The sequence below is a fragment of the Podarcis pityusensis genome, assembly GCF_964106645.2.
Source record: "Podarcis pityusensis genome assembly, chromosome: 15".
Classification (NCBI taxonomy): Eukaryota; Metazoa; Chordata; class Lepidosauria; order Squamata; family Lacertidae; genus Podarcis; species Podarcis pityusensis.
The window spans coordinates 34,769,566-34,786,163 of NC_138040.1; the positions used below are offsets into that span (position 1 = coordinate 34,769,566).

Sequence of the window (16,598 nt, forward strand, 5' to 3'; positions counted from 1 at the left end):
GGCCGCTCCCCGCACCCCGCCTGCCTCAGCCCGGCCTCTCGACGCAGCCCCGTCCCGCCGCCGCCGCCGCCGCCTCCTCCGCCCGAACAAAGTTTTGACACTCTCCGGAAGAGAGGAAGGCGCCGAAGAGCTCCTCTTCTCCTCCTCCTCCCTCTCTCTTTCTTTCTCTCCTTCTTTCGGAGTCGAGGGAACGGGATAGGCGGGAAAAGGAGGAGGACGAGGGGGAGGCGGCACCCCGGAGGCGGCGTGGGGGGAGAGAGAGAGGAAGGAAAAGGATCCCGAGAGTTGCTCCGACGCAGCCGCTGGCGGGGTCCCCTGCCTAGCCCACCCGGGGAGGGTCGGGAATGCGAGAGCGAGGGGCCGGGAGGGAGGAGGAGGAGAAGGGGAAGGGAGGGAGGAGGAGCTCCCGCTGCAAATTGACACCCCCCCCCCGAGCCAGCGGTGGAGGAGGGGGAGGGTTACGCCCCCCCAAAGTGACGGCAAGTACGCCCACCCGCCCGCTTCACACGCCCCCGCGCGATCACTTTCGCCCAGGGACCCCCCAGCTCGCCTTCACTCGGGTTACTCTGACCCACTCCTACGAACGCATGTTCTCCTTCCCTCCCCTCGAAAAAATTATTCTTTTTATGTTTTTGAACTACTATAGGGGGGTTTCAGGGGACGTGCAAAATAAAGTGGGTTCCAAAAAAAAGGGGGAGGGAATTGGAGCCCCTTCTGTTTTTGTAAACGCCCCTCTTCCCGCAGGGCGAAAAAGCCGCCCCCTTCAAAAAAAAAAAATATGATGAAGGCTCTTCTCTGCTGAGTATTTAAATGAGCCATAACCAGGGGACTTTAGTTAAAAAGGAAAAATTGTTTGCAGCCCCATCCTGGGCTTGGTTGGTTTCAGAAGTAAGGCGCAATCCTAAACACGCTTTACTCCCATTTAGTTTAGAGAGGTTTGCAGCACGGTCCTGACCGTGCTTACTCAGAAGTAAATGCTATGGAATTAAATGGGATTTTACTCCCTTGTCTGTAAGGGTTAAGCTTGCAGCCCTGCTTCCCAGTAAAGGGAGGGGCTTTTGTTCTGCAAGTCCCACTATGGCTTTCAGTGGGACTTACTCGGAGCTAAGTTTGCATAGGATAGGTGCTTGGCAGCCGGATCATCTGCATGTTTCTACAAGACTTGAAGTCTCAATGTGAGGCTTCCTTGCCAAGTACATGTGCTCTGAATTGCAGACATAATCCCGCAATGTATCTGGCAGTCCTGTACTTATACCTGAAACTCTCAAGCACATTCCCCAACATGTTACTCACTTCACAGGGAAAGGTGGTAGGGACACAGTCTGCTGGCATTTGTGCATCTTGCATGTACATTAGAATCAATAAAATATATCCAACTTTTTACTTCTAGAGACTTGTGGGAGTGGGCTAGAATAATTCTGCTGCAGGGTATGTCTTGGAAACCAGATTTTTAAAAGACATTCCCCAAAGTCAAAACGGGCAAAGTTTTACAGGTGACAGATACAAGAACATGAGATTCTTCCTAGAGCATGCACAAGTGTTGTCTCCCTCTCCTTGCTTTCCAAACTCGCATAAAAAATAATTATTTCTTCCCTTGCTTTGATTTATCTCTTCAGACACCAAACACACAAGGCTGCTTGTGTGTTTGGTGCAAGCAACTGCCTCTTGCCACACCATTGATTATTGAGAGGTGCCCCAACTTTAAACCTCCAGCACCTATGATTTTAATCGGATTTCCTCAGCTTTCTTGCTTCCGTTACAGGGGTTATGGGGAACCTGTGGCCCTCCAGATGTTGCTAAACTACAACTCCCATCAGCCTCAGCACGCAGAAAGCCGCTAAGGATGTGGCCAGCTATAATACACATGGATTCACTCCATTCCAAAACTAATTCCTGGTTAGGTGAGCTGGCTCACACAGCCCCTTGGAATTCGATTGCTCTTTATTGTGTGCGCTGTTTCACTCGCTGCTGTTTGCATTCCCATGTAGGTCCTCTGAGCCGCCTCATTTAAATGGCTCTCACTGAAGATTCAGGCCTAAAGATGAGCCTCGCTGCTATTTAGAGCTAAATTGTATACATTTACTCCTCCAGATTACATTTCGGAGTTTTTCTACTTTGTCACAGGTTTACTTTGGTGTGTCAACAGGTTGTTGTCACACAATAATCTCTTTTCTTCTTCTTCTTTTGCCTTTTACGCAGGGAGAACACTGAAGCCACAAAGATTTATTGGTATTTTTGCCACGTGTGAAATTGCAGCACAGTGTCCAAGACAAATAGTGAAACAGTTTTCCAACTGGCAAAAGAAAGCAAACATGGTATCCTAGCTTATCATGTTCCAGGTGTAACATTTTGCTGAATAATGATGGCAGGAATTAGCTGACTATGCATTTACTTCATTTTGGCAGTGGGCTTGTTCTAGCCTTGTCTTTTCAACCCATCTCTGAAATATTCGGGGTGAGGAGTGCCCACTGAGACCCAAGGTTGTACAGGCTCTTAGGCCATGACTGTATATTTTAACTTTTACTTTCTATGGAAGAAGGACTGCTACTTAAAACATTATTTCTATAGTGCCCGATGTGTCTTTAAACCATTTCTACAACACTCTGGAAGTCATGTCTGTCTTCACCTGGAGAGTAAAGTGAAAAAGTACTCAACGCTTTTAGAGCCTGTTAAGAGCTGGGGAGGTATCACAGCTTAACAGAGCACATGCTGTGCATGCAAATAGGTTCGATTTCTGACATATATATTTCGGTCCTAGGTGATGTGAATGTTTGCATTTCTGGAGACAATACTGGCCTAGATGGACAAATATTCATAAAAGGCATGAGGTATAAACTCAAATGAAAATACCGTTAGGTTCTGGGCAGGGCACTGAGTCTAAATGTTTGGAATTATGGTCATGAAATTATGTTTAATTGCTTTTTTTTATTTTTGAAAACCTGGCTAGACAGAATAAAGTACTTTTTCAATGCAGCCCATAGTTAAATGCTGGAACTTGCTCCCGCAATAAGTGGTGATGGGTGCAAATTTGGGTAGCTTTAAAAGAGGGTAAGACAAACTAAGGAGGAGGGGGATGTCTATGTTCTATCTCTGCTGTCAGAGGCAGAATGCCACTCAATGCTAGTTGCTGGAAATCACAAGTAGAGAGAGTGCAGTTGGGCTCAGGTCCAGTTTGCAGGCTTTACATAGGCATTGGATTGGCCACTGTGAGAATAGGTTGCTAGACCACATGGACCAGTTGACTGATCCAGGAGGCTCATCTTACATTTTTTGTTTGCTTATTTTTAATGTTGGTAGGTCAGCTGGTAGAGCATGAGTTGTGGGTTCGAGCCCCATGTTGGGCAAAAGGATTCCTGCCTTGCAGGGGGTTGGACTAGATGACCCTTGTTGTCCCTTCCAACTCTCAGTTCTTTGATTCTATGATCTGCCCCACACCCCTCGGTATCAAAGCTCTCTACAGAGCTTGCAGTTTAGAACAATAACATGTTGGGATTTGATTTTTTTAAAAAAGTGATGCTTTACGTTGTGAACTTTATCTGGAAAATGCCTTCTAAATATTTTTTACAAAATTAAAAAGTGGGCGCACAAATATTCTACAAATATTTTTAATAATTAAATTTATTCATTTAATTTGTGTGCTTTGAATCTAGAAACGGTTTCAAGTTCAAACATAAAACTTTTGCATCAGTGGTATTTGTCCTTGACTGATAAACATGCATACACTCAAGCTGTTAGTTAGCTATAAGAGTTCAGTGATATTTACTCCTTGCAGCCAATTAAGATCAGACTTGTTTCACATTTGGTGGAACTTTCTTGTTTTAAAAGTATTGATTAGTAATAATCCATACTGAATACAAAATGGCAGAGGATTATATCCAATTCTATGTCCAATCAGAGGAGACCCATTGAAGTGAATGGCCATGACTACCAAGTTCATTCATTTCAATGGGTCTGTTCTGAGTAGAATTTAGTTGGATACTGTGCTATGTATACAGAGGAGTCCTATATATGTTTGTCTACGATTGCTGCTATAGATGAGAGTTCAGGAAGTGTTTTTTTTTTTAATCTAGTTGCCAAGTGGTGGAATAGCCAGAGACAAAGCTTTGGCAATGTATCTATTTTACAGCTGCAATGATTTTCTGGGCCAGGCCCTGGACATAATCACTAGCTCTTAAAAAGCAGTAGAAGAGGATGCAGCAGTTTGGGAAACAACGGCAGTGGAAAAGCCAATCAACTCATAGGAAGGAAATGGATCAGTGGAGGAATTTTGGAAAAGTTTACAATGATTGATATCAGGTGTGAGGGGGAACCTTTGGTCCTCCTGATGTTGCCAAATACAACTCCCATGAGCCTCAGCAAGCATAGCCCACGACCAGGGGGATGGGAGTTGTAGTTCAGCAACATCGGCCAAAGTTTTCCCACCCCTGATACATATATTGCTGTTTCTATGTATGATACTGTACAAAATACAAGAGGGCAAGGTCCCTGTCGTGAGATAATAGCAATCTATCAATCAACATGGGAGAAACAGGAAAATGAGAAGAAATGGAAGCAGGGGTGAAGGTGTATGGTCCAGGTTAGGGAATCTGCAGTCCTCCAGCTGTTTTGTTGTACTACAACTCCCATCATCCTTGACCACTTATCCTGCTGGTTGGGGCTGATGGGAACTGGAGTCCAACAGTGGCTAGAGGGTCACAGCAGCACCACCCCCCCCCCTTGCACACACCGAGGAAGAGGACTGCAGCCTTAGGCTTCTTTATGGCCGGGCATGGGAACTTGGGGATTGTGCCACAGGGTTCACAAAACAATGATCACACTGGAAGGGCAGTGTTGTTCTTGGGCCATATTATGTTTTGCTGATTTATAGGCTTAGTAGTTGATGCTGTAGCTTTTCTGCATTAATAATAAAGTACAAAGAGTCAGACTTTTGCGGGGAATGCTCCCCCCCCCCGTTTTTTTGCAGAAACAGAAATGTATTTGCTTTCCAACACTTTTGAAATGTTAAATATTTTCATTTTTGAATATTTATTGTTTGTATTTGCATTTGTATGCTCTCATGAATGCCGTAGCTGAGATTCCGGCATAGGAGGGAGTTGGACTAGATGACCCTCAGGGGTCCCTTCCAACCCTACAATTCTATGGTTTTTTTTTTGCAAATATACATTTTCAGGTATCATAGGCTACATGCATTTTCAGACATGCACCACTACCCCCTGCTGGCCAAATTATCCTCTTCTGACAAGCCTTACACAAACACACACACACACACACACACACACACACGTGTACGTTCATAATGTATACATATTTTTAATGTATACCTTGCCTTTCTACTGTTTAGGTGTTTAGGGTGACTTCCAAACTTAATTTGAAACTGGTATCAATCTTAGTCGGGCAGGCAAGTGAACCTTCGTACTGCCCTAGAACAAAGGAACAAATTCCCTTAAGTCCATGCCAAACGGATCAGACCCACTGAGACTTTCTTCTGGTGCATAGTGCTTGTGCCACCTCAGTGTTAGTAGCAGGGCAAAGGCGTAAGACGTCCTTTCTGGAAGCACCCACCCTACGGACCAGTTTTGGAGCAGAGCACATACAAACATCTGGGTTGGATTAATTGGGCAGTGATTAGAGGCCCAGCTTGGCTGCTGCCACTCATGTCTTTCTTCAGACAACTGTCTTGATGTCAGGTATTTATTTACATATTGCACTTATATTCCACCTTTCTTCGCAAGGAGCTCGAAATGGCATACATGGTTCTCCCATCCTCATTTAATCCATACAGCAACCTTGTGAGGTAGGTTCAGCTGAGAGGCAGAGACTGACCCAAGGTCATGGCCGAGTGGGGATTTGAACCCTGGTCTCCCAGGTCCTAGCCCAGGGGTCGGCAAGGTTTACTGGCCACGGGCCGGATCACTCCCATGGAGATCGTCTGTGGGCTGGACTGGTGCAGTGCGACGCTGGAGAGCCAGTGTGGTGTAGTGGTTAAGAGCAGTGGACTTGTAATCTGGTGAACTGGGTTTGCTTCCTCGCTCCTCCACATGCAGCTGCTGGGTGACCTTGGGCTAGTCACACTTCTCTGAAGTCTCTCAGCCTCACTCTCCTCACAGAGTGTTTGTTGTGAGGGAGGAAGGGAAAAGGAGATTGTTAGCTGCTTTGAAACTCCTTAGGGTAGTGATAAAGCAGGATATCAAATCCAAAAAACCGCGTCTGTGCATGTCTGCAGCACTGGAAATTGCTTCTGCGCATGCCCGGATGCAAAAAATTGCGCCTGCGCAGAAGCGGTTTTCGGCGTCTGGACATGCGCAGACGCGATTTCCGGTATCTGGACTCGCCAAGCGAGCGGCTCGGTTCGGGGACGGCTCGTGGGCCAGTAAAACAGTCTTCGTGGGCTGCATCCAGCCCACGGACCGCACGTTGCCGACCCCTGTCCTAGTCTGACACTCCAACCATTACACCACACTGGCTCTGCTATTGCCCTCTTCCTTCCCCAATGCCAGTGACAGTTCTATCTCTGTTCTGTTTGTGCACAATACCAGGAAGCTTGGTTTTGCTTTGTTTATCCCTTTCCATGGGCTTCATTTGGATCTTCTGGTACTCTGTTGCACCTGCTATATTAAATGCCAGTACTGAAAATGCCAGTTCTAGCACCGCATCACAATTGCACAGCAGCAGCCTTTCCGCTACCAGTTTCTCCCGAGTTCACCCAGACGCTACTTAATCAACTTACAGATGTAAACTGGTTTAAAAACTGGATACTCTTGGGGAATCCTGTGGATTGCATGCAGGAGGGAGCCTGAGGTTCTTAGGAATTTAATGGGACATAAGTTACTTGCTGCTAAGTTGTTCTTTTGATTTCAATGGAACCAAAAGAAAGAAAGAAAAGATTCAGTGGAACTGTAGTTTGTTAAGAGTGCTAGAAGCTGTGGCTTTGGGAGTGGTAAACTACAGTTCCCAGGATTATTAGGAGGGTACTTTAAATGTATGACGTGTACACAGTCTATATCTCCGGATTTGGCCCTAAGAGGCTTTCAGCTTGAAGTGCAGCACAATTTTTAATCAGGAAAGGCTAGCCACACTCATTTTTGCAAGAAAGCAAGTAACCATTGTACGTTGGCCTGTAGTTTTTGAAGCTTAAAAATAGGAAGTTCAAGGAGAAGTGAATTTGAATCGGCTTCAACAGCCTGGAGTAACCTTCCACCCCACTGTAACCATTTTGGTCACTGACCTTAGCTTTGAAATAACTATTTTCCCTGCCCTCCCTTCCTCCATCATTCTTCTTTTCCTCTTCTTCTTCTCTTTGTGCTTAACAGAGTTTCCATAATGGACAGGTTCTGCAAATAGTGCCCCCTTCCTCTGCAGATGTAAATATAAGTTTTGAGCTATGGGGGGGGGGGTGGATAACACATGTAGCACTGACTGCGTCTTTAACTTGATAAGCACTCTGGGGAGGGGGTGGGAAGGGAGAATCAATTTCTGTTCCTAAGGTTATTTTGTGGTGGGTGGGTATGAGAGAGGCGCTCTCACAGAGCAACTGAGCGACAGCTTGAAACCGCACTATTCCTTGATCTCAGGGAAAAGAACAAGACAGGAGTCCCAAATCCCAGCTGCGCAGAGCAAGGATCAGAGTGCTAATAATATGACTGTAATGATACATGAGGGAGTCTTTTCCTGGTCTCAGAGAGTTCAGCATTCCTTCAGAGAAAGCAGCTTCTCAATCCCAAGCATCATGTACACCTCTGGCTGGCTGCAGCGGCTGCTTTGTTACATGGACTGTTTTCTTATTTGGGGTGCGTGGGTGAGTATGGCGGGGGAGAGACATGTTTTAGGCACTGTTTGTCTGCACCCCTCCCATATCCAGAGGCTAGAGTCAGGTAGAAAAAGCATTTGGTGTTGGGGCGACTGTCAAGAGCGAATCTTGATTGACAAATTGGGGCCCCAACGGAGCTCATTAAACCCAACCTCAGTTCTCTCCTGGGAAGCCTGAATACTAGACCCCTGTTTTTCTGCTATTAGAATATTTTGACTCCTCCGTTGATCAATTGAATGTGCCTTTTCTTTTTCCCCCTCCAGTATTAATTCAGTTTGGAGTCGCAGATGATTTTCCTGCTAATGAAGAAACACTGCATGCGGTCATCAGGAAAGGTGAGGCCGCCTTTGCTAGAAGACCTCAGGCAGAATACAGCGTGATTATTCATGAAGACCTCTGTGCCTGTAAATACCCTTCTTGCCTTCTCTCCAGCGGGTCTCTTTCATCCTATCTCTTGTCAATTGCATTTTATTTTTTAACATGAACAAAAACTTAGAAAACTACATGAAGAAATGAAGAACAATGCAAGCCGGTTTCATTTCAAAATAATTTTGGGTAACATTCATTCTGGCTGCTAGCAGCAAGCATAGCAGGGGGTTGGACTAGTTGACCCTATGATTCTGTGAAATGGGCTACCACCAGACGGCATTTAGTTCACACAAGAAAGCAAAGGCAACTGTGTTGGCCTACACAAAAGATTCTGAAATCCACAGGAGGATAATACCTTTATTAGTCTAATCAAGATGTTGTGAGATCAAGAGCCAGGAAGAAGCAGCACATAGTTAATGCAGCGTATAGTTGAACTTTGGAACTCACTGCCACATGAGGCAGTGATGCTCACCAATTTAGATGGGTTTAGGATTAGGCAAGTTCATGAAGGATAAGGTTCTCAATGGCTACTAGCCACAGCTGGAGAAATCCCAGTTTCTGGAAACCATAGAGTGGGAGGGAACAGTGCTCTTGTGCTTGGGTTCCTGTTTGCAGGTTTCCCACAGGCATCTGGTTGGCCACCAAGAGGACGGGATCCTGCACTAGGTGGGCCGTTGGCCTGATCCATCAGACTCTTAAGTTCTTGTGTTTTCATACAGCAAATGGCTATGGGGTCTTGCCCAAACACCAGTTCACGGTACTTACCAAAGCTCGAACACAAGGCCGTAGCTGGGTGGTCCGGAGTAAGGGATTGTGGGAAAGGGTCCACATTAGCCCTTATGGAAGAGGAAAATCTCAATGCACACACTTTCTCTCTCACACACACATGCACAGTTCAAGCCCAGTTCTCCAGTGAAGATAGTTCAGTGGCTTCCTGCTCCTGGTCTTCCTTATATTCCTCACATATTGCAAGCACAGTGAAGATCATTAAGTGTGCAGGAATATCTAGACTGACTAATCCTGTAAGCAATTAATACTACAGTGAGGGGGGAAAGTATTTGATCCCCTGCTAAATTTGCCCATTTGCTCTCTGACAAAGAAAGGACCAGCCCATAATTTTAATGGTAGGTTTATTGTAGCTGTGAGAGACAGAATAACTATCACTATCACTATCTGGAACAACGGCAAAAAGAGAACTCAAAACAAAAGCTCGTTCACTATTTTGTGACGTTTTAGTTGGCCTAATAAAAAGCACTGTCCTATTTATGTTTTGCAATCATTTGGTGTTAGCTTAAGCCTTAACATATAAGAGTGGCAAGGAAGTGGTTTTTTTTTCTTTTCGTGGTCCTGAGGACACAACCGAAGGCTCTTTTAAAACATAAATCAATCTGTATAGGTATATCCGAGTTTCTGTAGGTACAGACAGATTGATTTATGTTTTAAGAGAGCCTTCGGTTGTGTCCTGAGGACTTGGATTCGGAGGTATCTAAAATTAACTCAACATGTACAGCTGTGATTCTCAAACTTTAGGTCACCATGCCCTAATGGGGAGGTCAGTGGCAAATCACATACTTTCCATGTAGAAGGCCTCAAGGTCAATCCCCGGCATCTCCTGCTAAAAGATCCCAAGCAGCAGGCTGGGAATATCTGCCAGATAGTGTGTGAGGTTGTTTTTAGGCAACTTCTTAGAATAAATTAGCTGGGTGGGTGCTTAGGAGTCTCGATTCAAAACACACGAGGCCTTAATAAAAATAACTAATCCCCACACACCTTTTCTCTAAGCCTCCCCTTGATGCCAGTAATAATAAGCTTATATATTCTCCCTACAGAGGAAAGTACGCCTGGCACCATCATTAAACAGCTTCCGACGAATGCCAAAGACTCACCTGTTTACTCTGATTTTTGACACTCGGGGTGTATGCTTTTAGGGCGCACCTTATTTTTGTGATCGTAATTTGTTTAAAACTGTTTTTTAATATTGTGTTTTACTGTTGTAACCCGCCCTGGGACCTTAGGGTGAAGGGTGGGTGGTGAATAATAATAATAATAATAATAATAATAATAATATCTAAATAAGTATAAGGAAGCTCCTTATACTTTGTACTATGTTGTACTAAAACATTTTGTGCCCCATCTACACATCATGGTTTACACCTTCACTCAACCTGCCTTGTACCACCCTATATTGCTTCACCTCCACTCTAAGGGGCTCACGGCAGTCAGGGATTTGGCAGTCTCATTCTGGCAGGAGGGAACTGGTTGTTTCTGAGACACGAAAGTGGCTTTAAAAAGTTTTGCTTCCTATGCCCCGCACATACCTTTATTCTGTCTTGTGGTTGTTTTGAGTGCAGTGTGAAAAACCTGCTTACCCAAAAGCAACGCAGAAACCTACTTACCCATACAAAAGTGGGACAAGTGCACTTACAGCAGGCATCAATCCCACTTTTACACCACTTTCAACTCTCTAAAAGCAATCACTGCCTTTGTTTCCAACCTCACACTAATACCGTGTACAGGTGTTTGTTTGTTTTTTGGAACATGCTCTGTGGCGCTGTGGGTTACACCACAGAGCCTAGGACTTGCCGATCAGAAGGTCGAATCCCTGCGATGTGGTGAGCTCCCGTTGCTCGGTCCCTGCTCCTGCCAACCTAGCAGTTCGAAAGCACGTCAAAGTACAAGTAGATAAATAGGTACCGCTCCGGTGGGAAGGTAAACGGCGTTTCCGTGTGCTGCTCTGGTTCGCCAGAAGCGGCTTAGTCATGCTGGCCACATGACCCGGAAGCTGTACGCCGGCTCCCTCGGCCAGTAAAGCGAGATGAGCGCCACAACCCCAGTCAGCCACGACTGGACCTAATGGTCAGGAGTCCCTTTACCTTTAATGTAACCTCCCAGTGTGATCGGAAGTCTGTGAAGGCTGCTTCCCTTTGGGGCAGGAGGCAGGGAGGATGACAGTAGGTGGCGCCAGAGCCAACGACAGGCAGAGCCAGCTAGTTCTAGTTTTGTACCCATCACCCTGCTGAGTTCCACTAGGATAAAACTGAGACCAAGGGGGAGGAAGAGGACAGGTATTGCCACCCCCTGGGCTGGTGGTAAGCAAGAAGGCAGGCAGGTAAGGGGTGAGCTGAGGGCGGAATGGGTTTGGTGGGGCAGTGCCCTCTTCACCCAAATGGACCAGCCTCTACTGCAGCTTGCGCACTCACTGACACACCCACACACACAGAAGCACCAAGGAGGGGTGTCTGAGGCTGCATGGTGCTCACCCGCACCACATTTGGGGACCCCAGAAGTCGACAATACTAGGCTAGATGGACAAAGAGCCTGATCTGGTATAAGCTGGGTTCCTGTGTGGTGGTGTGGTTAAGAGCAGTAGTGTTGAAATCTGGTGAACCGGGTTCGTGTCTCCGCTCCTCCACATGCAGCTGCTGGGTGACCTTGGGCTAGTCACACTTCTCTGATGTCTCTCAGCCTCACTCCCCTCACAGAGTGTTTGTTGTGAGGGAGGAAGGGAAAGGAGAATGTTAGCTGCTTTGAGACTCCTTAGGGTAGTGATAAAGCAGGATATCAAATCCAAACTCCTCCTCCTCCTCCTCCTCCTCCTCCTCCTCTTCTTCTTCTTCTTCTTCTTCTTCTTCTTCTTCTTCTTCTTCCTGTGTTTCCAACAACATGAGAGCATCCATTTTTAAACCCTTTTTCTGTCCTCACATTTGTCATCCGCCACCAGCTTGCTTCATCTTTCAGGCACGACATTCTAGGTATCATCTATATGTGGATGATACCCAGCTTTACCTCTCTTTCAAATCAGAACCAGTGTCCACTGGTCTTGAAAGATCTACACTGGCTCCCAGTACGTTTCCAAGCACAATTCAAAGTGTTGGTGCTGATCTTTAAAGCCCTAAACGGCCTCAGTCCAGTATACCTGAAGGAGCGTCTCCACCCGCATCATTCTGCCCGGACACTGAGGTCCAGTGCCGAGGGCCTTCTGGTGGTTCCCTCGCTGCAAGAAGCCAAGTTACAGGGAACCAGGGCCTTCTTGGTAGTGGCGCCCACCCTGTGGAACGCCCTCCCATCAGGTGTCAAGGAAATAAACAACTATCTGATTTTTAGAAGACATCTGAAGGCAGCCCTGTTTAGGGAAGCTTTTAATGTTTAACAGACCACTGTATTTTAATACTTTGTTGGAAGCAGCTCAGAATGGCTGGGGAAACCTAGCCAGATGGGTGGGGTATAAATAATAAATTATTATTATCATTATTATCCCCAGACAACCTGTTTGGCAGAGGACCATCATGAACCTTGGGAGGTTGTGGACTCTCCTTCATTTTTAAAAGCAGAGTTTGGATGGGCATCTGCCACACATTCCTGCACTGTTGGGGGGTTGGACTAGATGACCCTCAGGGTCCCACTCTGCAATTCTAAGATTCTACAAAGCCTCAAGATATGCTGTGGACCAGGGTGAAGAGTCGGTGGAAGAAGATTGGAAAAAGTTTAAAGACTATTTATAGAAATATTGTAAAATTAAGGAATGTTAGAAAAATGTTGGAATGAAATTACATGGCTTTAGTAGAAATGTCATAAGGAATTAAGTATAAATAGATTAATAGAAAATTAAAGGAAAAGTATGGCAAGAATGTGTTAAGATAATTATAGAACAGAAAACAGAGTAAGATGGAAAGGAACTGCTGAAACAAATAATAGAAGTGGAATACAAAAAGGGAGGTGTGAGGAAGTCGCTGGAAATAAGTGAATGAAATATAAGATATTGAAAATGTTTGAGATGTTTTTAAATTGTTTTTGTTTGTTTTTGCTTGATTTGTTAGTCCATGTAGCGTTTTTGTATTGCATTCGTATTGTTTTTTGTTTTTTCTTTTTCTTTTTGTTTGTAGTGTTGTGTTGGAAATTTTGAAAAAGTAATAAATATCATTTAAAAAAAAAAAAAGATATGCTGTGGTTCAGCGGTGGAGCATCTGCTTTGCGAGTGGGAGGTCCCAGGTTCAATCTCCTGCAATTCCACGCAGGTCTGGGAGAGACTCCCTGCCAGGAACCCTGGACAGCCACTGCCAGTCACTGTAGATAACACTGAGTTATATCAACCAATGATCTGACTTTAGTATAAGGCAGCTTCCTATGTCCCTATAAGTCCTGGCTGGAGTGGTGATGTTAATGGGGAGGTCTAGGGGGCCTGAGCCCTAGGTCTTTTGCCCTAGATCTCCTTTCCCATCTCTCTTAAAAAAAACCCACAACATTATCGCATATATATATTTGCTTACAGAAATCCACTTGTACAATAACGCATGCACATTTTATTCAAGTTTTATTTAAATTTGTGTAATGGGCCGATGCGCTGAGCCGGTTAAGTACCTACCTAGCAATCCCGGGGGGGGGGGATTGTTGGAGGTGTATTTGACTAGAAGAACATGATAGGAATCAAATCCCAATTCTCTTTTAGGCAGTGCTTTTTTTTCCCTAGAAAAAGACATGTCAGTGCTCTCCATGAAGCAGTTACAGGAAGTGCCACACTTTTTAACAACGAAAAGGAAAGAGGTGCTGGTACTGTGTACCTTTGAGAATCCCCGGGGGGGGGGGGCGGGAAGGCACTGTTTTTAGGCATTAACTCTAGGTCCCTCCAGATTTCCTTTTTATAGCATATCCATGAAGATTTGTGTTCATGGAACTACAGAGGATTCCCATGGGATCCCATTTCCAATGCTTTCCCCCCCTGCACAAGGCAGCCAGTGCCTAGCTTGCAACTTCCTGCCAAAATGCTGGAACTTTTCGTGCCACAGGCTTACTCCTGTCCTGCTTCTGTTGTGCTGTAGCCCCTCCGGATGACAACAACGTTGTAGTAGTGGAGAAGCATTGCTGACTGAACCCGCCACTAACGCACGGTTATTGCGTCAAGAACTGTGACGTTAACATATGAGAGTGCTGGAGGGGAAGTAGTTAAACAGGTTACCCAATCAGGACCCGGGGGTGGAGTCAGAGGGACTATAAAACCAGCTCTGGGATGGGCGGAGGAGAGAGTTCGTTGGGAGTTGGGTGGTTGGTTGGAGTGGGAGTGAATTGGGATAGAGTTTATGGGTATTTTGAGTTAGTGTAGCGAAATAAGCTGAGTCAGGAATAGTTAGGGGCTAGGAAGACAAGTGAATTCATCATGCGAAAGGCTGGGCTGGGTGAATCCCTAGCCGGAATTAAGATTGCCAGAAGAAATATCAATAACCTCAGATATGCAGATGACACAACATTGATGGCAGAAAGTGAGGAGGAATTAAAGAACCTTTTAATGAGGGTGAAAGAGGAGAGCGCAAAATATGGTTTGAAGCTCAGCATCAAAAAAACGAAGATCATGGCCACTGGTCCCATCATCTCCTGGCAAATAGAAGGGGAAGAAATGGAGGCAGTGACAGATTTTACTTTCTCCATGATCACTGCAGATGGTGACAACAGCCACGAAATTAAAAGATGCCTGCTTCTTGGGAGAAAAGCAATGACAAACCTAGACAGCATCTTAAAAAGCAGAGACGATCACCTTGCCAACAAAGGTCCGTATAGTTAAAGCGATGGTTTTCCCAGTAGTGATGTATGGAGGTGAGAGCTGGACCATAAAGAAGGCTGATTGCCGAAGAATTGATGCTTTTGAATTGTGGTGCTGGAGGAGACTCTTGAGAGTCCCATGGACTGCAAGAAGATCCTGGAAAAGACCCTGATGTTGGGAAAGATGGAGGGCACAAGGAGAAGGGGACGAGAGAGGATGAGATGGTTGAATAGTGTTCTCAAAGCTACCAGCATGAGTTTGACCAAACTGTGGGAGGCAGTGAAAGACAGGAGTGCCTGGCGTGCTCTGGTCCATGGGGTCATGAAGAGTCGGACACGACTAAACGACTAAACAACAACAAGGAAGACAAGTAAATATCTGAGAGGTGGTTTAGTGAGTGAGAGCAGGTAGCGGAAGTTATAGGTCTGGATAGGCACCCCATGATTGTAATTGACCGATACCGTTTATGAAACCACACGCTTGTTAAACTGTAATAAATAAACAAAAAGTTATCTTCCAATTTAACCCTGACTGGACTCAGTATTGTACCAGGTAGGGCCTGGGTGGTGGCAGCAAGAAGTAAAGTGGTGGCACAGGGATCAACAGACGGTGAAACGTCCGGGGGCCCTGTGTGATCGCCACAAGAACATGCTGCAGAATACACCTGCAATAAAACACCAGTCTGGAGGGTCTCTGTGGACAGCGTTAATTTTCGGATAACTTGTTATTTTAGGACATGGTGGCATAGGATACAGTACTTTTCAAGAGTCGGCTTGCTCATATAGAGCCTGGCGTAGTAGGGACTAAGAGACGGAGCCATGAACCAGGAAGTCTGCCCCAGCTTGAATCTCTGTGAACACGCTGTACTTTAAGTAAGCCCTTAAGCAAGCCGTTCCCACTAAGCCTCAGGTCCCTGCACACACACACACACACACACACACAGAGAGAGAGAGAGAGAGAGAAAATTATAGAACCACTTGTTTACTAGATGACATGAAATATAGGTAGCACTTCACTCACCGATGGCATTATACAACTGAACTTGATTTAAACTTTCTAAATAGCGCCCAGGAGGAATTTGAGGAAACCATTAAAATGTCTGGGGAAACCGGGGCATATGGCAACCCATGTTGGAAGTGTTTATTTTATTTTTTTAAAGGTAAAGGGACCCCTGACCATTAGGTCTAGTCGTGGCTGACTCTGGGGTTGCGGTGCTCATCTCACTTTATTGGCCGAGGGAGCCAGCGTACAGCTTCCAGGTCATGTGGCCAGCATGACTAAGCCACTTCTGGCGAACCAGAGCAGCACACAGAGACGCTGTTTACCTTCCCACCGGAGCGGTACCTATTTATCTACTTGCACTTTGACATGCTTTCGAACTGCTTGGTTGGCAGGAGCAGTGACCGAGCAACAAAATAGCTCCAAAACTTCAAAAACAAAAATATGGCTCAACACCTTTTGTTCACGGATGTTCACTTTTTGAAATACGGCAACCCTAGGTTGTAAAGAATGTCTGGGTTCGACTGCAGCAAAAAAAACAATGCGTACAAAACGCTTGTCCATGCGTCAGAGTTCTGTTCTTTATGCATTTCTGTGCATAGCACCACCTTGTGGCCACCCAGTCACATAGCTTTGTGGTGTCACACCGCTTTATGGTATGTGTGTGTGCTTGGGAGAGGATTTTGTCTCTCCCTGTCCTTTACTCAGATCCCAGGCTTTCCTTTCCCTCCACGGTTTTGTAAACCTTGCAGATGGCCGTCATCTCTCATTATTTGATCCTTGGAAAGCGCTGCTCAGGATGTTGGATTTCTTTTTGATAGGTATATACGCCCAGAGCTTTGCCTTCTCTGCAAAGCAAACTCTGAGGGCTCTTAACCGTTCTTGTTTAGG

General features: G+C 45.6%; 1 long non-coding RNA gene across 1 annotated transcript; it reads left to right on the top strand.

The window, feature by feature from the left end:
- Positions 1 to 17: 17 nt before the first annotated feature.
- Positions 18 to 9,440, top strand: LOC308463880. Its single transcript, XR_013979769.1, has 2 exons — positions 18 to 1,901; positions 2,200 to 9,440. It is a non-coding gene; the product is annotated as an uncharacterized lncRNA (long non-coding RNA).
- The last annotated feature ends 7,158 nt before the right edge of the window (positions 9,441 to 16,598 follow it).